The sequence below is a fragment of the Gymnodraco acuticeps genome, unplaced genomic scaffold (genome assembly GCF_902827175.1).
Source record: "Gymnodraco acuticeps unplaced genomic scaffold, fGymAcu1.1, whole genome shotgun sequence".
NCBI classification, from domain to species: Eukaryota; Metazoa; Chordata; class Actinopteri; order Perciformes; family Bathydraconidae; genus Gymnodraco; species Gymnodraco acuticeps.
The window spans coordinates 847,315-873,155 of record NW_022989854.1 but is presented as its reverse complement, the minus strand read 5'-3'; the positions used below and the strand labels follow the sequence as shown (position 1 = coordinate 873,155).

General features: G+C 40.4%; 1 protein-coding gene across 1 annotated transcript in view; it reads left to right on the top strand.

The window, feature by feature from the left end:
* The window catches only part of LOC117561906 (sodium/calcium exchanger 2-like), a gene marked incomplete at its 5' end in the record, with an annotated part of 291,101 nt that overhangs the window by 127,495 nt on the left and 137,765 nt on the right, over positions 1-25,841 (top strand). The window contains 1 exon segment of the mRNA XM_034239574.1: positions 10,406-10,467.

The following is a 25,841-nucleotide window of genomic DNA, read 5'->3' as shown; positions in this document are numbered from 1 at the left end:
AGGTTTAGGGGGTAGGAAACACTCACATTTAAAACATATAATTAATAAATGGGTGAAAATGGCTTGTGCCCATAATGGGCAGCATTACCCACATGCCAGCTAAGGTCAGAAGAGCTTTATTTAACAGCTGGTCTTATGTTTGTGACCCCTGTTGTTAATTGATAACATTACATTACATTACATTAATTGATAAGCCTGAAACATGCACTTGTCAAGGTTCAGAGGCACATTTTGCAAATATGGCAGTAGCCATCGATCAGCTTAAGATAAGATATACTTTATTGATCCCAAGTTGGAACATTTGCGTTACATCAGCATGTGTAACAGTTGTAAATATGCAGTGGTGTTTATTTGTAAATCATTTAGTATAATCACACAAATTCTGTGTTTTATATTTAACAATTCTGTGTTCTTTATTTATTGATTGTTCAATACCTGACAAGGCCGGAGATGAAATATCTACATACATCTTATAAGAGTATAATACATGATGTATAATATCAGTTAAAATAAGTGCTTCAACATAGTTAACATTGCTGGAGGTATGCACAAATATTGATAGTCTTGTAATGCACTATTGAGGAACCTGCGACCCAAGTTTTTCATTCAATGCATAACTACACCATAGTTGTGTAGGCATATGATATGTCAATAAACCTTAGAAAATCTTGAAAGGGATGTGCAAAATAGTCATTATATACAGTCTTTAATTAACTATTAGTAGAGAATAACGAGTAATGAATATACTTTATAGGGATCCTATTAATATCTAATAATACAAATAATGAAATTCAATAACATGCTTTAACCACTAGGTGTCCCTTTATATCAGCTGTGCACCTTTATGGTGTAAATACAGCCTATCTACCAATTGGATCAAATATAAAAGTCAGCCGAATTAGTGTTGATACTGCAAGGAGACGTATTGTGTGAAAATAAATGTAAGATGTTGTTTAATGGCTGATATATTTATGATCCACGTCACGTTTTCAGTTCCTCATGTTTGTCTATAAGTCTTCTCATCAGGGCTCTATAAATACAGAACTACGGCAGATATGTAATATTTAATGCAGCCGAACCGTGTATTACAATGCTGTTATGTGATGACTTTCAAAGAGAAAAGCAAGCACACTCGGAATAAAGTATTATTTTATTTTTTTTAAATGTTTTCGGTCTGTTTCCGGGTATTTGTTAATGACGATGTGATGTGAGATGTGAGACTGGAATTGCACAGGGGAAAATAACGTAGGCTATCTTTAGATGCAGATTTTGTTAAACTAATATGTTTGCGCTGTGGACCAACACTATACATTGACGGGGAAGGGGGTAGCAATAAAGATAACACCATTAAACAGTTACACAACATAACAGAAATAATATCGATAGCAGCGTCCCTAGCAACCACCTTGGTAACAATGAAAACGTTGCGATTTGCTGAAGTAATCTTCGTAATAATTAGCAAACTAAAGATCATGTACATCCACTGCACACATAATCTGAAATAACAACTCATATTTCTCGCATCAAATGACATCAAAATGCATTTTAATGGCCAAACTAACTTTAAAATAGGCATTTTCAACCGAGAATAAAACGAAGTTCGGCCATGTTTTTTTTTCTGCAGGGAGAAATTTGAAGATCACGTGACATAGACGCCAGCCATTGGAATGAATGGTGAAAAAAAACGGGTTTGTCAAACAGAGCACATGGTGTAGTCCAAATGATAGCTGGGGATTCTGGGTAGTGTAGTGTCTTCTGCCATCCTTTACTCCGAAAAAATATTTGTTTCTCCGAATCGAAGGGGAAAAATACAAAAGCATTGCACACAATTTAAACCAATCAATGTTGTGTAATTAACAAGGATAATCTGGTGTTTTTTAGTCAATGAGTAGTGCAGATATCACTGTAAAATCAATCGACAGTAAGGGGAATACTTACTTCCGGGTCTACAATTCTCCATTATCCAATGGGAATGAACGCTCACATTCCCTTTAAGGGCAGCCGACACAAACGAATGCCGTGCTTCCATGAGCGTCAAATCCCGCCGCAGATGGGAATACATTGCAATCAGTTGAAAGCTATGTGCGTCCCTTTATGACGCTGAAGGAGCCTAGGAGCGTCACAACTGGACGCCACGGACACTGACCAAACGTCGCTCCTGGACGCTTAGGGAGTGAGACTGTGTTGCTTTCAACAGATATGAAACAGAACTGTAATCAGATGTTCTATTTCTTTATGGATATTTTACAAATCACTCCCCTGAGTCTGTGTACTGTAAGTTAGCTTCTAGCTTCATGTCGAACACTAAGTCAACATTTTCCAGAGAGCTTTCTTTGAAATCACCAGGTAACGCTTAAAAACATTACATTTAGATTCCATGACAAAGTGTTTATTTAATATATCTGGCTAGCTATAGCTACTTGCGGTTTAGCTTACCCCCGCGATTCAAAGTAACGTCAATGTAGCTGTAATTTATGCTTTGCTTACATGTTCGCATATCTTGGAAGTTTACTGACATTTACATACCTTGTTCACCTGGCTCAAGTGGTGGCTCTGGGGTTGTTGTGTGAGCCACCACTTGAGAATTGTCATCTTTTTTAAGAAAATGTTTTCTTATGTCCATCTTCAAAAACTCTGAGTCCGACTGACAGTTTAAACATTGTCACAGGATAGGTACCTGTCAGCCAATAAGACACGTTTATTTCCATGCAACTCTCTGGTGATTGGTCTGGTGTCTTGCCTCTGTTGCATTCACTGAACACAGGATTTTACAATCCTGCCGTCCTCTCTAGTGTCATGATGAGGTTCAGGTAAAGCACGGTTAATGTATTCTATTATTGAGGGAGAATTGTCCGGGGCTAAAGAAAAAAGCCCTGGCCCAGGCCAGGCGACGCGCCTGAACGTTACTACGCTATAATCTATTTTTTAGATAAACATGCTCCGTTTCGCCGGTTCAGGGTGAAGGGCCGTGATAACCCCTGGTTCACTTCTGATCTGGCAGCCCTCTTACGCAAGAGGAATCTCCTTTGGGCTGCTGCGAGGAAGACAGGTTCTGAGGCTGACTGGCTTCTTTTTCGTCAACTGCGTAATCGCTGTACTGCTTCCATTAAAAAAGCCAAAAGTGGTTTTTACTTATCCCAGACCACAGACAGTTTAAACGATCCTAGGAGATTTTGGCATACCATAAAATCCCTCTCTGCCAGCTCTCGCTCCTTAGAGCTGCCTCCTAACATTGTTGTTGACTCCACCCCTGTGTCAAATAAGACAGAGATGCTTAATTGTTTTAATAAACATTTGATTGCCTCCAGTTCCTTGTTTGACACATTATCTTTTGGTAAATCATCTCCCTCCATCACCACCAGTCATGCCACTAGTAGCCACACTTTCTCCTTCAACCCCTTCAATGTTGGGGAGGTTTGTAAGGCTCTAAAGGGCCTGGACCCCAACAAATCAGCAGGTCCGGACGATCTCCCCCCTTATTTCTTACGGCTAGCTGCATATATTATAGCCAAACCACTTTGTCATGTTTTTAATCTTTCTATAACAAGCAATGTCATTCCAGATGTTTGGAAAACGGCAAATGTTCTCCCCTTATTGAAAGGTGGTGATCCCATGGTGATGAATAATTACAGACCAATTTCCAAGCTCTCTATTTTAGCTAAAGTACTTGAAAGGCTGGTGAATGATCAAATCAAAGAATATTTAAGCTTGAACAACATTCTATCTCCTCACCAGTCGGGCTTTAGGAAGCAGCACAGTACAGTAACGGCTGCTTTGAAAGTAGTGAATGACATTGTTGAAGGCTTGGACGCAAAGAGCTACTGTGCTGCCCTTTTTATAGACTTATCCAAGGCATTTGATACTGTGGACCATGGCATTCTATGCCAGAAGTTCTCCCATATAGGCCTGTCTGACCAAGCTGTTGGTTGGTTTGCAAACTATCTTTCAAATCGCAAGCAATGTGTAAAATTCAGTGGTCTCTCCTCAAGCTTTCTTAATGTGCCCAGAGGCGTTCCTCAAGGTTCTGTCTTGGGACCGACCCTTTTTACTATTTATATAAATGATGTGGGTCAAAGTATGGATGCCTCTGTACATCTATATGCAGATGATACTGTTGTGTACTGTTGTGCTAGCACTGTTGCGCTTGCATTTGAACGTCTGCAGTCTGCTGTTGACACTTTTCAGTCACATCTGTTCCACCTTAGGTTGGTGTTAAATTCAGATAAGACAAAAGTCATGTTGTTTTCCAATAAGAAAAAGTTACCAACTGTTCTTCCCTGCATCATGTCTGCACAGCATAACCCCATTGAAGCTGTTAACACCTACAGATACTTAGGCATCACCATAGATGAAAATATCTGCTTCAAACCACACATTGACAATCTCTTAAGGAAATTGAAATTAAAGCTGGGATTCTTTTTTAGAAATAAGGCCTGCTTCTCCACAAGTGCGAGGAAACGGCTTGTAGCTGCCACATTTTTGCCGCTCTTGGACTACGGGGATGTTGTGTACATGAACGCCTCAGCTCACTCCCTTCATCTGCTGGACGCTGTTTACCATGGGGCTCTGAGGTTCAGAACCAACTGTAAACCCCTCACACACCATTGCACGCTGTACTCTTTAGTCAACTGGACATCATTATCAATGCGCAGGTCACTGCACTGGTACAAACTGATCTATACCGCTATGCTTGGACTGCTGCCCCTCTACATATCCACTTACATATCACACAAACAGTACAGCTATAGACTAAGATCTCAACATTACATCACTCTGTCCGTCCCCTCAGTACGCACGGTGCTTGGGAAAAAAGCCATATCATACTCTGCCCCCTCGACCTGGAACACACTTCAGCAGGAACTTAAGCTGACCACTTTGATACCCATCACGGATTTTAAACTCATTTTAAAAAAGCTGGAGAAATCATCTGTGGGTGTTTGCACCTGCTATATCTGACTGTATATGGATTTCAATGACTACTTTTTTACGATGTTGTATTTTAGTGTTGCCTCTGTGTTTAGTGTCCTGTCTGTCTGTAACTTTGTGTGGTAGTGTTACCACTGACAGGTCTCTCTTGAAAATGAAACCTTGTGTCTCAATGAGATCTACACCTGTATAAATAAAGGCTAAATAATAATCGATTATGTTCTGTCACTGCATCGATGCAAAATCGTCCACATCCGCATCACGATGCATCGTAGAAACGATTAATTTCAACACCCCTAATGTATATAGCCTTTCTTCTCCTGCCTGTCTGTGAAATGGCATTGCTATTTCATAGATTACATAATTCAATAACACATCCAACTGCGTCTCAGCTGCATATATATATAAGGACACAGAAACGTTTTCAAAGTACTGCTCGTTTAGAAGTTTACATGGCCTTTCAATTATAGTTCTCCTGTCACAATAAACACGTTAAATGACGGATTGCTTTTATTTTCTGTATTAGATTTTTGCCAAGGGAAGTGCAGATTTAAAAAAATCCAAATGTACCATTTGTATGTATTTAAAAGGATAATATGGATAGATTGGTCTTATTAAAATTATCAAAAGAATGTTCCCGAAAAGTATCTTCCTTTAAAACATCTGCTGACTTAATGCCTTTTCTTTTGCATTGCCATAAGTATCCAGCTGTAGCTATGGAACGGACACATTTAAAGGTGTAACTCTGATTGGCGGGACTGAGTTAATGCTCTTTACTCACCACAGATTAAACATTTAGTGAAATCTCCAGAAATACATCCAGAGCTGAGTGTATTCCAGAGAGGTGCAGGCTGGCCCCAGGCTGTACCGCACCAACAAACCTTTGAGGCTGCATATATTTATAATCGTCTGTGTGGCTGCTGCAGAGAGAGCGTTACCCCCCCACCCAGTGGATTTCATTTCATTGATTTGTTCCTTTTACTTATTGCTTTAAGCTACTTAGATTGTGTCAGTAAAGCCTGGAGGCAGAGAGCAGGCCTTTAATTAGAAAGATTAAAAGAGATTAAGTCATTATGGTGAACAATATTGAAGACAATGTTTTTCCAGATCTTTCTGGCTGTAGGAGTGACCAATAGCTCAGTGCATGGCTGTATTCAGTTTGATCAGATTGGGATATTATTGTGTTTCTGGACAAATATTCAAGAATGTCTTTATTTAGCCTTAACTGTGTTTGCAGAAAGGAAAAATGCAACAACTTGGTAAACGTGCAGTGTTAATAAACCAGAATATATATGTTTTGGTTGTTTTAGGAAATGCGCGTACTTTCTTTGTTGTAGAAATATGAAAAGACTGATAACGCATTTTATGTCTGTTTGGTAAAAGTTCAACTACAGCCAACAGCTGCCTGAATTAGCTTAGCATAAAGATTGGAAACAGGGAAACTACTCTAGCTAAACCAAATGCTTAAACAATCTAACTACCAGCATCTATACATCACAACAAATGTTGAGGAGGGTTTATTTCCAGACCAGTTCTTTTCTGCACTGGTTGCCTTGGCAGCTGTTTTCAGCCAGGAAATACTTCACCACATATAACCCCTTTTACAATTGTTTTACACATGAGATACAAAATGTTAATTGGTAAGTGTCAGAGGTGCTGATGTTGTTATAATTACCCAAACCTCACCCTGGAAACGTATCTGTGCTGCTAGTTCTCATTTGCTTTCATTACTGTATGTATATTCTCTTTAAACCCAGGTAGCTGCATAGCAGGAGACACATGACAGTGTGACATGCTCTGAGTCTGCTGACATTAGGATGAGTGGAGACTGTAATACATGTGCCCTGGGCTGCAATACATTCATCAATTTAGCACCCCTATAAACTGAAGCAAAATCATGTTTTAATGGAATCGCAAACCCCAATATTTGAGAGTAAATTCACCCCCCTACTTTCTACAACCACACACAAACCCCCCTGACTTTATTCTAAGAAGGATTCGCTACCCCAAGTTAGGATATGATATGATATTATTTGTGCTATGTCGGGACAAAGGGGCCTTGTTTCCACAGTAGCTGGAATTCAGACCAATTAGAAACTGAGCTTTGATGGATTTAAAAAAACAAACATATTCTCTGTCATGTAGAAAACCTGAACGGAGTGAAGAAACATTTCTTCGGTGCAATGGATGTTATTTTGAATATTTCGTTTGACTCGACCTTTAGAAAAACGTCTGATATGTGTCAGCAGGGGACACAGAGATAAACGGGCAGGGAGCCGCGGTGCCATGCAGAGGGAAAGAGCACAGTGATTATTAGACAGAAGAAAAGTGCATACTGCAGAATGAATCGCCTGGAAGAAGGGCAGAAGGGGAACAGTGAACCTGGGTATGGGGCAGTGCTGGAGCGTGGGTCATAGGACTGATGAACTATGGGAGGGGGTGTGGGCGGAGCTTGGCCACACGTGGAAACTGGAGACTGGAGTCAGGGGCGAGCCCTCTGTCCGGCCGATTCTGATTTCTTTCTGAGAACTGTTTTTGACAGCATACACTCATATTTAAGAACCTTTTCTTTAATGGAAAAAATAATTCAACTGTATTTTCACTATAAACAAATGACATATTCTCCTAAACTAAACCAAGTAATGCAACCTTCTCTCACTTAAACACATTCTGATTCTGAATTGCAGTATATCCCAAATACAAGGATTTAACAAGTCTGTTTAAAACGCTTTTCAATTATAAACAGCTTCGTGTTTTTGCATTTGGCTGGGATGATGCAACACAGTGGGAGCTGAACTTCACAAATTGCAAAGATACAACACTGGAGAACTCTGAAGAACACTGACATGCATATACAGTAGTGTGTGTGTGGGCGGTAAACCATCACGTGGGGGGGGTGCTGTCCCCTCCACTGGGTCGCATCAGATGAGTGAACCTCAAAGAGTGGGGGGTCATCGCTGTTTGCCTCTCCGACCAGCCGCCCCCCCCCCCAGCAGAGCTATTGACGGAGTGAAGCATCCCTCCCCCTGGTAAAGGAGGTCAACACCTCGTGATGAGGATGAGGGATGAAGAGCTGTCTGCTCCTGTTATCTGATTTCCAGACAGAACTCTAAAATACGTGTTTGTCACACATTATTAGGCACATCTATTGTTTTCAATGCAGCCCTCAGTATCTCATTATTCATTCTCCCACATTTAGAGTTTTAATGAAGTGACAAATTGAGAAATATAATAAGACCACATAATGTTTAAAGGTATTTGCATTCAGGGAAAAGAGGCCATGGCTGCATGGAAATGAAAATGAAAATATGATATTATTTTCTTGTTAGCAGCCTTGTGTTAATAAAAGGGAGCTATGGGAGGCTTTTTTAAGAGGGTATCATTAAGAAGTTGTGTTTACATTTTACTGTTCATTAAAAAATAGGTTTTATTAAACAATGCTTTGACAGAAGGTCGTCTCCACTGTGCTGGGTGTGGACCCTGTCCACTGTTTCTCTTTATTCATATATTCTTGGCAGTTTAAGGTGAACTTTATGTTTGCAAACTGAACTTATAACAGTTTTTACTTCATGATGTGATGAGGTGCACTTCATCCAGGAGAAATTCTTCTTGGGGGAGAACTAACAGGTTTAACTGACACCCCCCCCTCATTGACAAGCTCCTTGGTCCAGCCTCTTCATTTTTGCCTCACATATTTGAATATGCATTATTCCATATGATACAATTTGACAATTTTGATTAAGCTAAAATGTTCCAAAATCCATTTAATCCCAATGTTTATAGACCACTGTCCCCTATTCTGCTTTTTGGGTTTTCCCTTTCCTCTAGGTTTTTGTGCATGTCAATGGTCTGCAACAGCTAAAATCCCTGTGTTCCCTCCCGAGGGAGTTTCTCCCCCACACACTCCCCCCCCCTGCCTGAAACTACTCCATTGGACTCCTTTGTTTACTTCAGGAACATATAGTGACATCACTACGGAACACTCTGGGTAAATAATAAAACTGGAATTGAAAGCATTCAGGTTTAGCGGCTTTTAGAAGCAGATTTTATTTCAAGCTATAACTTTTTTTGTGGTTGTGATCTGAGAGTAACCTCAGATAATTACCTGCCATATCGATACACGCCTCATCTCCGTTCATCAGTCCATTCTCCTCTCCTACCATCTGTGAAATGACTGCATACACACACACATACACAAACACACACATTTTAATTCGTTTTTGTGCTTATTATCCTGACCCTCTGTGGGGATGATGAAGTGACATGTATAAAATGAGACCTGATCACCTGACTAGTTGTCTGACCAGTGATGACATGAATAGCTGCATGTTATCATTTCAGCTGTTGTCATGGTGCTGTCCTGCAAATGATGTTGGCTTTGTAGATACTTGCTGTGCTTTCTGGGGAACATCAGATCTGATTAGGAGAGATGGCATTCAGCCGACTCTGGAAGGAGCAGTTCTCATATCTACTGATATTATAAAAGTGTATTTGTGGCCAACCAATCAGAGTTGAGACGAGGCGGGGTTGCAGTCTTACTGACTTCTGAGGGCTTCCTTTTGGGCATCCACTCAACAACGACCACTTAAAGAATTAATTCAAAAGTAAAAATATGGGGAATAGTACATTAAAGTGAAACTAAACAGGAAAATGTAATGAGAACTCTCAAAGGTCAGATCTTGACCTTCTAAAGCGTTACTAGTAAATGATTTGATATCAGATAATCAGATTGACTTCTGTTGTCTCACTGAAACCTGGCTGAGACTGAAGAATATCTCAGCATAAATGAGTTCACTCCACCCGGTCAGTTTGATACTCACGTTCCTCAAGGCGGAGGGGGTGCAGGGTGGCCATCCTTGACTCAAGCCTACTAATCAAACCTAAACTAAATGATCACTCTTTCAAAGCCTTCGCTAACCTGGAACTTTATTTGCAATTGTATTCAACACTCCTGCTCCTTCTTCATAGAGAGTTTTAGAATTTAAAAGTCGTTATTGTGGGTCAATATGGCAGTGATAATAGCCCAAATGTTATGTTTTGCAAATTTTTAGATTTCGTTTAGTCAGAATGTACCAACTCACTAATTTAACCTTACCTTCTATACTTTTCTGACATATAATATTATGTATTAGTCTGTCATCAGGCAAACTTTCCTGCATTGGAAGTCTGATAGTGCTATTTAAAAGAACAGATCCCGTTGGCATTCAACTCAATAACATTTCCCAGTATAACAAAGGACTCCTAAAGCCTTACACTCTTAATCTATTTTCATTTTTCTAATTTTCTAAATTCCTGCACTCTGTCTACCTCCTTTATTTGAAATCTCTCGCTCTCTCTGTCTTTCTCTCTTTAAAGTATGTGGTTCTCCATATCAGTGTCAGAATGCTAGATGTGTGTCTGCCTCTGTGGGCTGTGTACTGTTTTAAAAACAAGTAAAACGTTACCATCTGTTAATCTCTCTATCTCTCTCTGTCTGCAGCCTGCAGTGAGTAGGAGCAACCCATGTGGATCAAGATTTGAAGAAAGAAACCAGAACTAGTGGTGAGCTCTCCTTCCTTTCCTCTGGTCACATGTCCTTCTCCTGCCTCGCCTGCAGCATGTCCCAGCCTCAAATCAATGTACAATTTTGAGGATCTTGTATTAAACTCAAGCATTGCATTTTATGCTAATTACACTACATTTCATTGATAAATATTGCACTCATTCTCCTTCTACTACTTTTCAAACAACAGTTAATGTATATCATTAAAGAGACAGCTAACATCATAGAGGCCCTGTTATGCTTTTGGCTGGTCCCTCTCCTGTAGTGTGTTATATAGGTGTTTGTCTGCATGTCAATGGTCTGCAAAGGCTAAAATCCCTGTGTTCTCTATAGAGGAAGTTTCTCTGACGGTTGAGTGGACAAAGGGCTAGAGCAATGCATTCTGGGTAACGGTAACGGCTCATTAGCTTTATCCCACGGCAACACAGCCAAGTGGTGATGAATGGGCACTGTTGTGTGGGTCATTGCTGTACGTGTGTGTTGTGTCTTATATTACTTCTCACTAGTCATGTTTTTGTGTGAGAGTGTGTTTTTGACAGGTGAAGATAATTCATGAGCTCTCCTTGTGTATATATTTGAGCTCTTTGTGTGTGTGTGTGTGTGTGTGTGTGTGTGTGTGTGTGTGTGTGTGTGTGTGTGTGTGTGTGTGTGTGTGTGTGTGTGTGTGTGTGTGTGTGTGTGTGTGTGTGTGTGTGTGTGTGTGTGTGTGTGTGTGTGTGTGTGTGTGTGTGTGTGTGTGTGTGTGTGTGTGTGTGTGTGTGTGTGTGTGTGTGTGTGTGTGTGTGTGTGTGTGTGTGTGTGTGTGTGTGTGTGTGTGTGTGTGTGTGTGGCAGTGCTTGAATTGGAATAAAAAAGGTGCCAGTACTCTAAATCAGCAACTGTTTCAAGTCAATTTATTTATACAGCCCAAAAACAACATTTGGCTCAAAGTCATAGTATATCCTATAATGCTGGTGGCTTTGTCTCTTTACTGTATATTTTAGAAAGGCTCACTGTAAACAAAGTGACTCAGGGTGCATCTGAGATTAGAAGGGGTGCAGGGATAAAGTGCTATTTTTATAAGTGGGGAGTGGACCTGACACCGTCTAGGGGGTGCGGGGGCATGCTCCCCCGGTAAGATTTATTTTTAAATATTGAAGTTATGTGCATCAATCTGGTGCACTTTGAGAGCAACATGAAGAGATATATGGATACCTCTCAACATCCATGTGAAACAACTGTAAACAGATTTACTTTTTCTTTATGGATATAAAAGAAAGTAAAGCCTGACTCCTACTGGCGGCTGGTTCAATGACTCCTTGTCCCTGAGTACACTCACCATCTTTCAGCAGGAAAGGAGAGAGGGAATCCTTGTCCGGCGACAACCGTCTTTTTGCAATAGTATTAAGCCATGCTAACATTTTCTAAATGCTAACGTTATGTGATGTCTTTTCTGCTCTAGTCTATCTCTGCGGCGCGGCATAGGTACGCTGGGCATATTTGTTGTCATGCGTCATGACGTGCCGCCGGCGGCTGAGTACCGGCAATTCAAGCACTGTACACTCTAATGTTTCCCATTGTAAAGCGTCCTTGGGTCTCTTGAAAGGCGCTATAAAAATTAAAATTATTATTATTATTATTATTACTGCGTGTGAGAGAATGATAGTGTAAATGAGAGAGGAATTGTAGTATGTAAGAGGGTATAGTAGTGTATGTGAAAGACAATGTTTGTGTTTTTGAGACCTTATGACAGATTATGTGAGAGGACATTGTACTGGTTGAGAGAGAGTATACTTTAAAAGGAAGTCAGGTTGATCCAACAGGAAGCCAGTTTAAATATTCATTCCTTGACTGGTTTACAGCCTTGAAAACAAAGCCTGAAGCTGCTCAGAGCACTGCTAGCTACATTTGAGCTGCAATAAGAACTTTTGGTAACACTTTATATTAAGGTACTCAAATTCACCATCAACTAGTTGTTATTTAACATGCATATTAGCAGTATATTGGCTCTTTATTAGTCATTATAAAACACTTATTAATGGCTTATTCTACATGACCATATTCTACAAGTAATAAGCCATTAGTTGAGAGTTTTTCCTCAATAACCCTCTAATTGGTGCTGATGTGTTGCAAGTAAGGAAGTTGTTGTACATGAGTTTTGGTCTTAATATGCTCTGCTCAATATGGGCCTAATAAGGCAGTAGTAGCACAAGAATAGTAATTCTCCCACAATAACACTTAACAAATATGATCTATTCTTATGAAACAAGACATGAAACTATAAGTGTTAATTGAGTCTAAATAACTAAAAATGAGGTATTTCTATCTAAGAACATGTTCCCTATTCTAAAGTGAAGTCTTGTTCATAACCAATAAGCTATTAGTTTGACTCTAATTGACCAGAACAGGTTCGCTATTCTAAAGTTGCCTCCTCTTCACACTTTGTAAATACATTATAGCACACAACTACTGAAATTAAACCTCAACAGTACATGACAGAGGTGGGAGTAAGTCCTACATGTGCAAGTCATGAGCAAGTCTCAAGTCTTGACCTACAAGTATCAAGCAAGTCCCAAGTCACTGTGGTGAGAGTCAAGTCAAGTCATTGCTCAGGTCAAGCAAGTCAAGTCAAGTCATTGCTCAGGTCAAGCAAGTCAAGTCATACAAAAGTCTGATGAATAAGCCCAGTTTCCGCATTTAAATCAGTTCAAAGACAGTGGTTATGAAAATGGATTCAACCCACACTATGATCTTCATTACATACAGTTAATCATTTGAAATATAATTTAGACCGATGACAATCATATTAGATTCATATTAACCCCAGAACTGCAGACAATATAGCTAGGACTCAAAAAGTCTGTTCAAAAAGGCAGAATTCCAGGTAAGAAAATCATATATGGCATTTGCCATTACACATATTTAATTTAAATGTCTGTTAAGACTAGAACCGCCAACAGCGTCAGCACCTACATAGATATCGTTTTCAAATCATTTAGTTGGAATGCTGTTAACAGCATTATGTTATTCTACGGACGAAAAGTTTATTATTATTCCGCCGGTATTTTGCCGCGCTTCTCCTCCCACATTCCACATCGCAGAAACTCCGTTCAAACATCAAAACGTTCAGCTCGGTCGGAAATCGATTGCTATTACTTTTCTCATTCATAACTTTCATAATTCCAGAGATACATCCCATAATTCATCAAATGTTTAACATTGAAGTCAATGGAGGAAATCTTCAGACTTCAGCAAATCTTCATGCGACTTCAACTGCTAACTGTTCATTCATACTTTCACTCAGAAACCTCATTCCAACTTTAAAATGTTACACATCTTTCTGACATTATTCCTCTAAAACAACTTTTAAATCTGATTCTTACTTTTATAGATATTAAACATTGTTCAGACCTTGTTTTAGAGGTTTTCTTCACATTTTAACATTAACTACAGTGCGTGATGTCACAGCTAGAGGGTAGAAAATCTTGAAATTTGCCTTCATATATATTTTTTAAACTGCCATAATTCCCAAACCCTACATTCCTGAGACATAATTTTTCATGACAAACGTAGGAAAACATCTCGTAGCTTGATAAATGACAAATAATTAAGCAAAAATAATTCAACAAAATGCCTCTTGAGGGCATGAAGTGACAAAAACCTTCAAAATTCCTCCATTGAAGCCCATTGTAATTTCAGGCAGATATTTCCTCACGGCGGCAGCCGCACACCTTTAGTTAAACTGCCAAAAAGGCCACATTATTAACCCAAAAGTACACAAAAATTACACTTAAGATACTCAACTTCCTTGACATGCTTCACGTTTTGAAATTTGACAGATATCTGTTACGGTTCTTCCACAAAATGTTCACATGTAAGAGGTTTATCTCTCATTCAGAACAATGGAAACCTGTGATCTCTACAGAGCTCGTTAGTTCAAATATAAACACCTGTGTAATGGAACACGATGTCATCACTCCAGCTGACATGCTCAGAGCAGCAGACTTCAGATAGCAGTGTGCTAACAGTCCAGCCGTGAAGACATCTACGGGACAGTTTGGAGAGTTCTTCAAATGCCGCTGGCATGGCAACACAATGCTCGCCTTGAAACACGGTTTTCTCAAAGCTTCAGTGAAAATGCTCCAAACGCCCCAAAACTTCACAGGTTTGGTAACGATGCAGCCATCAACGCATCTAAGCGTATTATGGGATGTCATCAAATGCCGTTGGCATGGCGACAGATCATTCACCATCAAGTTAGTTCAAAAGTTTGCAGTTCAAGTATTCTGCTGCTTTTCCAAGCCTTTTCACTTTCTTTTCTTCTCTCATCACACATTCAAGCCCCCAGTGTTCATGTATCATTTCAATCTCAATTCTTCACTTTCTTCTTACACATTACATTTCAGCATAGCAGTTTAGCATCAGATTTTCAGCATAAAGCATTCCCACTAGCAATTTCTTCAGGAATTGCATTCTCTAGTTTTTGTTCCTCTTCATAATTTCCTTATAAACTAAGTACGACGATTTAAAACTCACTTAATTGGGTTCATTTAGAAATTGCTTCAGTTTATCATCATAACAGATCAAAAAGTTCAGATTCATTTTACAATAAATCAAGGAATGATGCACTTCTACAAACAAAAACAACATTGTAGCGGCCAAAATCATATAGAACTAAAACAGATAATTAACTTAAAATAATACAGCCGCTGAGGCACTAGTTAGCGGATCTTACGCAGGGCAATGATCCAGGTCCAGACAAGATTCTCCGTTGTGCATTTTATTCCTATAACAAAATACAATGAACAGGTTTCCTATATCTCTTTCCTTAAGCCTTTCCTATGGCTTTCCTTTGTGTGGCTTGAAACACCCTGGTAAAAAACCGTTTGCCTACTAGTGCTCTGGCTCCCACCTCCACCTGTCTCCAATATATACAATTACACCAGGTGCTCTAATCACCCAGTGCCCAAACATGCCTTCAAAATAAAAGCATAGAAACTACTTTAAAACCTGTTAAACCGGGGACCCTGTTTTTTTTTTTCACGACACTGTGTCTCAGGGGATCTTAATATTTAAGAACCTATTAATGTGTTATACCAGATTAACGGAAATAATCTCAGCTAACTGACGATACAAACCATTTTTACCAAAACAAAACACAAGTCTTATAAGAAGCATCTAAATGACCCCTTAGCGAAAAATGCTAACGGACATTGGCACAGAACTCAAGATAAAAGTACCCTTATTACTTATCGTAGCTGCATATATAAGATATCCGATTAAAGCTGAGGTTCCACAGATTATTTAGGTATAGTATCATCACTGAGTGATCCGAACTCGCGACAGGGGAAGCAAACACAGACATCACAACACGTACCTTTACGGAGCTTCTAGGGAGATCGTCTCACCGTAGCTGTCAATCTGATCAAAAGACGTGTTCAATGGCATTAAAACGAGAAAAAACGCGGCTGAATCGGTTAATCCATAGGTTTTTAACGTCTATGTATAAAAAAATTATTTCATTTATAATGCATAATTCCATTTTTATGTAAAAATCGCAGAGCAAAAGTTAGCTGCTAATGGTAGCCACCAGAGTGGCTGCTGCTTCCGGTCTTGGCAATGCGGAAGTCTAACACACACACATTACCAAATAAGGACTCTGTGATTTCCCCTCGATTCCATTGGCTCTGACGGTCAGAAAGAGATGTCACATGTCAAAATCCAGCAAGGTGGGCCAGAGATATGGAAAATCCACCCAAATTACCCCAGAAGAGGTTTTTTTTTGCTAAATCTGTCTAAAAAGGTCACATATCACTTGTTTTGCATCAATCTTGATACAGGGTACTTATTATATGTTGTACTTTGGATTCCTAAAGCTTTTAGTCTACTAACCCATCATCCAAGTTTAGTTTTCACTATAAGTACAAAATATCTTTTGGACGGACACTATAATTTACAGTTTTTTACCATGTTCAATCTGAATTTTCTTTCAAATAAAAAACATCTATTTTGATTCTGACTTTTCTACATCCAACTCACAGGTTTATCATTACTTTGAGAAAAAAATATTATTAATTTAACCCTTTTAGAAGGGAAGATATGGTCATTTGTTCTGGGAATGTCATTTTCGAGCCTGAAACCTGAAAAACAGGCTCGGGGTTTAACAGGTTAACTTATGACGTTAACTAAGAATACATACAATAAACACTATAAACAGCAAGAAAATAAATGTTAAACTATTAAATAATATAAAGAGATATATAGCTCCAACATTCCGGCCCCTAATTGTGGCCAGTGTAAACACACAATTACTTAAATATATATAAATGGAGCTATACTCTATCTTTATCCTATCCATACAACATACAAATAATCATCTGCACAGTTTTCAGGCAACAGATTCCTGGAAAAGAAATGGAGAGAAAGAAAAATAGTCTAGAGAAACAGAAAGAATACATGTTCGTGATGCTACGCTGCTGTATCCAGGAGCAGGCGGATCTTCAAACAGGTCTCTACATGACACTGGTCTTCATTTGGGGCTCGCAGAGCTGACCGATCCTTGTCCGTCCTTTCCCTCATCCAGGTTCCGTTTGTATTTGCAATAAAGAAAATATCTCCTGTTGGAAATTCTTTTCTGGGCCTTCTCCATTCGCTCTGTCGTCCAAATCCTCCAAATCCTCTTCATATCGAGGCTCCTCTGTGTCTCCATCACTGTTCACACCAGGTCGGATTCCATTTCCTCATCCTGTGTTTCAGTCTGATGTTTATGACTTTGGTGAGGCTGTGATGTCTTGGAGCTGGTCTCCTCTTTGTGGTTTCTTCCCTGCTCCTCACTCTGTGCTTTTCACATTGCACTGTTGATGTTCTTTCTTGTAAATGCTGATGGGTTTGAGGTTTGATGGACATCTTTTCTTGTTGTTCCAATGCAAGCTGAGAGGTTACTACAACAGGGCAGCCAGGGCTGAATCCATTGCCCTGTCCACCGGCCCCAGTATGAACACTTGTCTCTGACTGTCCAGGTGAAACATGTGCTTTGTTGAAGGATGTGCCTGTGTCCTCATCTTCAATGTGAAGGGCTGACCGTTGCTTCTGGTGACACACACTGCACTTCAAATATCTCCAATAGTCTTTGCTTATGTGACCAGCAGGGCAAACAAAACTAGATCCATCCACCTTTATGGAATTTGTTTCCTCATTTTCTATTTTCATATTGAAGCTTGAACATGTATCCTGTGAGTGATGGTTGTGTTGGAGAGAAAAACAGCTGTAGTTTAGGGGCAGAAGGAAACGTTATCTTCTCATATTTCTGTTTGTTACCTTTTTCAACAGATCCTTTGGATTCACGCCTTGAGTGGATTTTCAGGATGTCAAGTCTTTAAGATTTACCTCGTCAGAAGATCCACTTCTGTCCTTTGATGTGGCGTCTTGCATCATTTTTCTTTGATTGGCGTTATTTAAATATCCAAATTTGTTATTTTAATCCAATACTCCACTTCAAACGCGGGCAATCCAAAAATACACAAAAAAGAACTTCAAAAAACAAGTCCGCTTTGACGGCAGAGTTTTTTACTTTAAAAGACACATCAGGGTCTGGACGATCTTCAACAACGGCACAGGAATAATAACATAATTAAAACATTTAAACAAACTACTAAAAGTAGATGAACTATTATTCAAAAGTTTACAGTAACTTCTGATAATAATAATAGGTTTTTTGAGACTCCCCTGACGGTCACCCGATTCGTACTCGTAATTCTTTCTATCTAGAGCCAATCAGATGTCTCCTTCATTCTAAGCCAATCACATGAGCGCGCCCCCACGAGGGTATGATTTCTTGCGTTCATGACGTAGCTCTTCATGTACGCATTTTGCGCTGTCCGGTCAGCTCGCTAAACAGAGGTCGGAGCATCAGGTGATCATGCAGAGCTGCGTGTCTCCGTCAGACTCAGCATCTGATCTCTCTCTCGCGTCCGGTTATACTTCACTCGCGTTTATGTCCATATCGATCAGATCCAGCTGTATCGCCATACAGGAAACACACATTTAAAACGGTTTTGCCTGCCGTTTTTGTGTACACAAGAATTCATCAATGGTTCGGAAAGTGGCGCTGTACCTTAATAATATAAAGGCTTGTATTTGCATGCATTTCCTGTTCGGAAAGTGGCGCTGTACTGAGAGTGGAGGTGTCCTGAGATTAGCGCCTGCAGGCAGGCTCCATGGACCTGTCAGCTCTGGACTGCGCAAAATGCGTACATGAAGAGCTACGTCATGAACGCAATAAATCTACCCTCGTGGGGGCGCGCTCATGTGATTGGCTTAGAATGAAGGAGACATCTGATTGGCTATAGATAGAAAAAATTACAAGTACGAATCGGGTGACCGTCAGGGGAGTCTCAAAAAACCCACACACGAATGCAAAGCGATCCGTGCACAGAAAGCGGTTTGTGTTAGCAGGTTCAGAGGATTTAAACGGAAAACAAATATGTGAGGATCAAAAATACATATGTAAAACTTTTTTCTGTATTTGGATTGTATTTACATGTATATGAAACGGAACACATTTGTGTGTGCATTGAAAAACACAAGTGTGGATCCGGAAATACAAGTGTGAATCCTTCTGTGTGCATGTGTGTATTATGAGACTGTTCTGAGCCCATAGTTGTGGTGGTCGTGTCACTGATCTTTATGCTGCAGACCCTGCATACCGTTGTTCTCTTCTTATTACCGTCATCGACAACATAAACCTTGAATCCAAATTTGACTATTTTTGGAGTAACGCTAGCCGCTGCCATGTTAACTGACACTCCTGCCGTCTAGTGGGTTGCCAGGTTTGCGCGCACAGCGCTATAATCACCCAATCACATTTAGAAAAAACTAAATGTAATATCTCACTACAAAAACATACGCAAATATTGAATATTAAAAAGTCAAGTCCTTTCAAGTCATCTGTCTCAAGCTTAAGTCAAGTCTCAAGTCATGAATACCAAGTCAAAGTCAAGTCAAGTATTTTATCAATGTTAGTCAAGTAAGTCTCAAGTCCAAAAATATGCGACTCGAGTCCGACTCGAGTCAAGTCATGTGACTCGAGTCCCCACCTCTGGTACATGAACAAAGTAGGCACACGTTAAAATAAGTTTCTCCAAGGCTGAGAACACATACTGTATGCAGCCTGTACTTTTTAATAAAAACTGATTTTTAACAGCGTTTATCTATTTGTGATCATACTGTGTGACCTGCTTGTACTTGCACAATAGGTGTACTGTTCTCTTTATGTGTTGTACTGTCTCAGTGTGAACATAGATTAATCATACAGCGCGAGAAAGGGAGAAGTTCCTGTAACGTGTGTGTGTGTATATAAATGTTTTCCATCTGCAGGATGAACATAATACACTCAAACCCATTCATTCTATGGCGGTCAAATCTGACCAAAAACATCAAGGGTGTTTCACTGTTGAATAAATCACTCAACATTCAATGCAAGTGGTGATCATCAAGTGTATATGTTCAGAAGCCTAGTGTGGAGGATAACATAAAGTATTGAAGCAATTGGATGAAAAACACAATATTTATGATTAAAATAAAAGTCATTCGGTCACTTTTGACCCGAAACGCAAGAGAAGGGTTAAGAGATTTTGTTTTTGTGTGTGAGAGAGAATAGTTATTTATGTATGATAGTAAATGAAGGAAGGAATGACAGTACGTTAACGACGGTATGATACTGTGTGTGAAAGAGTCTGGTGGTGTACATGGGAGATTCTGATATTGTTTGTAAGACCAAGTATGAGCGGTGAGCTAGACGGCCTCTCATATGTGTGTGTATGGTGTGATACGCACAAGGGCCTCCTAAGTCCTTCATCTCAGCCCTGACAACTATGATAGCTAATTTCTCTTCATTTTTCTGTTTACAGTATGCACATGTATGTGTGTGTCTGTGTGTGTCAGTACTGTATGGTTACATCAGTACAGTGGTAAATTACCCTGCATTAAGCAGCCAGGCCTCATCAGAATGATTTGTATGTTTGCGTACACACGCTGACGTGTGTGTCGGCTGAATTGTTCTCAGCCAGATGTGACATTGATGCTTTTATGGATGAAGTGAAGCAAAGCTCATTAACTATTAGTGCTTCTGTACAGTGTGTGTGTGTGTGTGTGTTACATTGATGAGGTTGATACACACTGGAGGTGTGTTTACATTACGACAAAGCAACATATTTTAGAAAGTTGAAAACGTATTGTTAGTGAAGCAGCATGCTGGCCTTTCTCCATGTTTTTGCTCCTTGATGTGATTTGAAGGATATTTGATAAGAAACAGGATAGATTTTTTATATTTGCAAAGGCAATCTCAACATGGATGAGATTTGAGTTCTGTTAGTGAACCCTGAAATAACTACAGTAGCTCCATTGAACGTTCAGTACCTGATGGCTACAGATTTCCTCTCGCAAATATTTTAGATAGAAGCAGAGTTGTATCTTTCTATTGCATCAATATAAAAAATAATTGTCTTTTAAATGTGTGTTTCATAACCCTACTGTAGGTACTAATATTCAATCATAATTAATTAATGGCATTTCTCTTAAATAAGATAATTTAATTTTGTTGTCTCACTTATTAACCCATTCAGGTTTCTCATAATTGATATCAAAATGCCATAGTACTTGCAATGCTTTAAAGGGCCCATGTCATGCTTTTCCGGTTATTACCTGTCCCCTTGTGTGTTATGAAGGTTTTATGCATGTAAACGGTCTGCAGAGTCACAAACCCTCAAAGTACACCCTGTAAGGAGTAAAACTCTAACACAGAAAATACCTGTCTGTGCTGCCCCAGAACGCCTTGTTGGACATTTATCTTTTTCCATTGTTTTTTTCCTGGGTTCTGTGACGTGTGAACACCCAAATCAACAACAAATGACCGGATTGGCCCAAATGGACCAATCCGCGGGGCACCTCACACACCAGGATCCCTTGGCTAACTAACAGGGAGTCCCCATTGACTTGCATAGAGCTCCCTGAACGCTGGTAATAGACGACCCAATCTCACAGCGTTATAAACCTTTTTCTTTCTCAATATCAAGCCACACTTATTGTTTTTACTTCGGCTGTGAGTGTTTGTGTGTGCTCAGGATGAGTTTCACTTGTTCTCGCTGTATCGGTGACACAGAAACTTGTCCGCTTGAGCAGCAACGAGCAGCAACGAGCCTAAAGTAGTATTGATTACAGTATATGTAACGTTACTGGCAGAACTGTTGATACAATGTGCAAGTATCAGCCGTATCTCGCATTACCTAATGCAACTCCACACTACGTCTTACGGTGCTGTACCGGAGGGGAGAGAGAGAGGAGCGAAGGGGGGAGAGAGAGAGAGCAGCGATGGGGGGGAGAGAGATGTAATACAGTTTCATGATAAACGTTGTTTTTGATAGGTGCTTGTGTGGGAAATGCCAGCCCATGGCGTCTTCGCCTGCACAAAATGCACCCAGGAACGAAATCTAGCTCCGGTCCGGACTCGATGTCCTGACAGGCTGGAGTTTGTGCAACCTGCACAAACACAATAGGCGCTTTCACACCAGAGTACTTTTCCCTTTTAGTTCCGATAGTTCCTGGGATTTTGCGTTCACACCAAAAAGAGAACTTAGTTCATGAGAACTTTCCGCCCCTTTTCAGTCCCTGCTAGAGAGCAGGTACTTTCCCGGGGAGAAAAAAGTTCCAATTTCTGATTGGCTGGGCGAATTGCAAACCACGCCCCGTAAAACTCGGAAAAGTTTTGTGAAGCCGCCATTGTATTTGCTGGCATTAGCATTATTAGCATTAGCCCAGCGCACCAACGGTGATGAAGCCATATCTAGGAGCTTATATTATTTAATAGTTATCCATTTATTTTATTGTTCTTTTTTGTTTATAGTAAATCTTCCTTTTAATTCTTATTTAAGTTGATCAAATAAGTTGTACCATGCCTCTGTTTTGTAAAGACAGCCTTTGGGCACCGGGGGAGGGGAGACCGGCTCATTATAAATATGGGAAACAGGTGGTAGTGGGCGGTGCACCCGGTAGGCTTATGGTTTTTTACCATCGGGTAAGAAGGAAGAGAAATGCTTGATGTGTTGACAATAAATTGCACTGAAACGACTTTTGCTCGGACCTTGATTTTTACCCATGCGTAAGATTCGCTGACGGGTGCCTCTGCGGCACTTTGCGTTATATTTCTTTCTTATATTTTTATGATTTTGGCCGCTAAATAGTAAAAAACCCGCCTCATGAATGGATACTATTTTTTTTGGAAACCCTTTTTCTGTGGATGGCCCGCTGCAAAGAGGGAGAAAAGGATTTCCTTATTGAAACTTCCGTGAGTCGCGTGGAAAAGAGGACGGACGCCGGCCTCGAGTTGGAAATGTTTGTACGCGAGGCAGAGCACGTGGGACTCGTGAGTAAACAAGAGGAAAAATGAATGAGTCATGCTTGTTGTGATTTAATCAATGGATGCATACGCAAATGAAGATATGAGCCAAACGTGTCAAAGGTTATGGATGGAATGATTAAGCGCTTCATCAAAGAAATAAGGATGTCTGTGCAAGCCAGCTTTACGCACGCTGCGGAGAACAGCGTGATGGATTAACGCAGACGCAATCTGATCAAAGGTATTGAATACAATTAAAAGCAACTCTCAAGTAAAAATGACTGAACCTAAAACTGCCTTTGAGGCAGAGGATCTTTTAAAATCCCTCACGGCCACACGCAGAGGGAAACTTGGAGTGTGCACAAGAAAACTAAATGAAACTAAAGCCCTGCTCACTGACGATGGAAATGTTGATGATGTTGATGATTGCATGGATATGTTTAAAACTGCTATGGATGAATTCAATAAAGTGCATCATTCTCTCCAACAACTCTTATCTGAAGAGGAAAAGGACATTGATGCAACGGACTGGTATGAACCCAGAATTATGAACTTTAATTACTTTGCAAAGGAAGTTAAAGCATGGAGAAGAGAACGTATTGCACAACTACAAGTTGATCCACTTGACAGTATCTCCAATACCTCCAAAAGGACTTCAACATCAAGGGCCTCATCTGCTGCTAAGTTAGCATCAGCAGAAAGGGCAGCTCTGGAGGCTAACGGTGTGTCCACACAGCAGCTTTGACCAAATCTTGAAAATCCTGGAGCTGGGCGTGTCTGACAGCTTGGGGATTTCGCGACCAACAACCAATCACATGAATATCACATGAATATCCCGCCCCCGACATACAAAGCAAAAAAACCCGGTTCTTCTACACTATTGTCAAATAGGAAGGGCTATGATGAACATTTATTTTTTTAACATTTTGAACATTTATGAGATTAATGTTTATGGTGCTATTTTATGCTACATTCCATGCTGGCTAATGATACTGTCTATGCTTGCTAGCAACGAAGTAAACTAGCAACGAAGTAAACTGGATATAAAATCCCCAAACGAGCGAAAACCTACCAGTTTCCCCCCACAGCCTCTGCCACCTCCCCCCATGCCTGGTTCCTCCGGTTTGTATCCCGGTAAGTAAATAGGGACTGGTCATAAAGAACCGGGTGATTTGCTACCGCAATAACTAAGTTCTCCTCCATTTTTGTGGAATATAGAAATGAACTGCGGGTCTGGTTCTCCCAGCTTGCACGCGGTTTGATTGGCTAGCGCTTGAACTGTCAGATTTGCATAAACGGATCTGATTGGCTGTCGCTTCCAGCTCAGCCTCAAAAGTTGAACAATGTTCAACTTTGGAATCCTGAACATCCTGGAAATCCTGGAAATCTTCGCCTCGCCCCCCCACAATGCAATTCGGCGACAAGCGAGGGAAAGTGACGTCATCCCCATTCAAAGTCAATGGGCGGAGACGCGCTGGAAGCGATGGACAAATCGCCAAAAGCTGCTGTGTGGACGGGCCGTTAGTGTGCTGCTTTAAAGCACATGCATGCACTGCGACTGGAGGAAACCATTCTCAAATCAAAGATGGAAAAGGTGGAGATGGAATCACAGATTGCAGCAGCAGATGCCAAAATGAGGGTACTTCTCAGCCCACATGAGGATGATCATCTTGGGGATGCTATGAATGCTTATTTAGATGAAGAAGGTCAACTGGAAAATGTGGAGCAAACGTATACAGACACTTCTGTCTTGGAATTTATTGAAGTAGCTGCTGTACCTAAAACTCCACTACATAGAACAATTGTGGATTTCCATAAAAGATCTCGGCAAGCAAATGGTGCATCAAGCCCGCAACTGGAAAGTCCTGCAATCAACATTTTTACTCAGGAAAACCTCAACACACTGGCACAGAGACAAAAGGACATAGCTGATCTCATGATAATGCAACAAAATCTATCCCTGCTACCTAAGAGAGAGGTGCCTGTGTTTAATGGGGACCCACTCTCTTATCAACCTTTCATGCATGCATTCAGATACCTAATTGAAGAGAAAACTAGTGACTGCCAGGACAGGCTCTACTTTCTTGAACAGTTTACATCAGGTCAAGCCAGAGATCTGATCCGTAGCTGTCTTCACATGGATGCACAAAGAGGATATTCAGAGGCCATGCAACTTTTAAAGAGACACTATGGAAACGAAATGAAAATTGCAAATGCTTATCTGGATAAGGCACTCAACTGGACAGCTATCAAGCCAGATGATGGACAATCTCTTCATGCCTACTCACTATACCTAAGAGAATGCCTTAACGCCATGCAGGACTTGGAGTACATGGATGAGCTAGACGTCACATCAACGTTAAGACTAATTGTATCCAAGCTACCATATAAGCTCAGGGAAAGATGGCGCACAACAGCGTATGAAGAATTTCAAAAGAAGAACATCAGGGCTAGATTCAAACATCTGGTCGAATTCACCGAAAAGCATTCTGACATATTATTACACCCAGTGTTTGGAGAAATTAAAGACTCAAATCCCACTAAAAGGATAATCACCAACAATAGGACAACTGACCTCAGAACACCTAAAAGGAGCAGTAACTTTGCCACGGCTGTCGCCGCAACTGAACATCATGACACCAGACTACAGGCATTTAAGGTGCAGCAACCCACCTACATCAAAGCTGCCCCTGCAACCCTATGTAGTTTCTGTCAAGGCAGGCATGCAGTAGTGGACTGCTTAAAACTAAAATCAGAGCCTCACGACCAAAAGGTTAATTATCTAAAGACAAATGGTTACTGTTTTGGTTGCCTTAAGAAGGGTCACATGAGCAAAGACTGTACATTGAAGCTAAACTGTCTAACATGCCAAAGGAAACATCCAACACTGCTGCATAGTGATGATTTAAATTCAAAACAAGTCACCCTGCAAAACAGTAGAACAGAACCAAAGCGAGCGTCCATCAACAGTGCGAAGGTATCAGCTGATCAGTCAACAGGGGC